Source organism: Heterocephalus glaber, unplaced genomic scaffold, assembly GCF_053883595.1.
Source record: "Heterocephalus glaber isolate CG9 unplaced genomic scaffold, H.glaber_assembly_v1.0 deba00001553, whole genome shotgun sequence".
NCBI classification, from domain to species: Eukaryota; Metazoa; Chordata; class Mammalia; order Rodentia; family Bathyergidae; genus Heterocephalus; species Heterocephalus glaber.
Genome location: NW_028258344.1, coordinates 32522837 through 32524394, shown reverse-complemented (window position 1 = coordinate 32524394; position 1558 = coordinate 32522837). Strand labels below are relative to the sequence as shown.

The 1558-nt window shown below is 36.8% G+C and overlaps 1 non-coding gene across 1 annotated transcript; it reads left to right on the top strand.

Annotated features, from left to right (window-relative positions):
• The first annotated feature begins 539 nt into the window (after positions 1 to 539).
• LOC147824189 (U2 spliceosomal RNA) lies at positions 540 to 726 on the top strand. The gene has a single exon (XR_015442785.1). It is a non-coding gene; the product is annotated as a U2 spliceosomal RNA (small nuclear RNA).
• The last annotated feature ends 832 nt before the right edge of the window (positions 727 to 1558 follow it).

Here is a 1558-nt window from a genome sequence, read left to right as displayed (position 1 = left end):
GAGGTCAGTGGACATCAATATATTTTTCAGGAATTTTACAAATTTCTATAGAAGAGCAGACAACACAGGGGCTGTAAGCTAATTATTTGGCATCTCTTCAAGGTCATTGCTGCTGTGTACAGCATCGTGAGTCATGCACATATTCCCTAGTCACTGACCTCCTAGTCATTGATTTTTGTAGTCTTTAATAGGTTAAGTATTAGGTTTTTTCCTCTTTTTCAGATCTGATTTAACTCTAACATTTAACGTTTTATTTACGTTCTTTTTTATATGAATACATTTTGATTGTTGTGTTTTGTAGTCATTGTCCGTTGTCGCACAGGTGACTACTTGTGTGTGGAGGAAGTGGCGTCTATTTTGGATTAAGAAGAGCAGGTGGTACACTTTCACTGATATTTTATTTTTATCTTGTGGATTATGTTTTGTCATATACTATTTTCATAATCTCAGAATTCACCAATATTTCCAAATACAGGGAAACTAAACAAATTATTTTTTGTTAAGACTGGAAGGAGTTTATTTTAAAAGATTTCTATGATATCGCTTCTCGGCCTTTTGGCTAAGATCAAGTGTAAAAGATTTCTATGACAACAACTATTTAATTCAACGATTGCCTTCTGTCCTTAGCAAATATTTTCTGATTGTCTCTAATTTTTAACAAATGTTCAAGCCATTTTATGGCCATCATTGAACTACAGGGCACTGTAGTAGTTCACTGAAGCATCTTATGTGATATTGCCACCTATCAAAAGTGTAGGGAACAGGGAAAGGGACGTTACTAGAACCTCTGCAGTGAGTCCTAGTCTCCCGGGAGCCACAGCAGCACAAGGCGAATTAACTTGTTATACAGGAAAGGTAGAAAAAATGAGCCTTGGAGAAGAAGCTGATCTTTGGGCCTGATCACTGCTGCTCTGGGCGGCAAAGACGAAAACCCCCAGCTTACCGCACCTTTATTCAGTACATGGGGAGAAACAAATGTAACAAATGACCCAGGACAGAGCGTTCAGTACATCGGACAGAGAAACAAATGTAACAGATGACTGGAGAGCAGTTGGAATTCCTAGATCAATGAGAAACTATGCAGATGAAGATTTTGTTCCTCCCAGGATGTCTTCAGCAGCTGTAATCTGGTCCTGGAGCATCACAGCATCACAGGATCATTGAGGTCTCAGTTGTGACCGGGAGCCAAAATGGAATTTTGTCTCGAAATGCTATATCTGGCCTGTAGGCAGGATAACTAGGCCTAATCAAATGATTTTCCCCCCAAATTGTGTAGCATTGCTCCCGACACAAAACTAATCCTTTTAAAGAAATTCTTCAATCTTTACCAATCTAAATATACTATGAAAGTAAAATACTGTATGAAAGAGTTAAAATATTCCATTGTCATTTGATATTTTTGTTTACTAATGCTAAAAGGAAAAAATCCTATCTCATAAGAGAAAAGGTAATATAGTGTCATTAGGCTCCAACATAAGATTATAAATGAGGCTTTACTTTTATTTTAAGATTTTCAAAACACTCATTAAAGAGAGGCTAAAAGATAGTGTTCACTTTT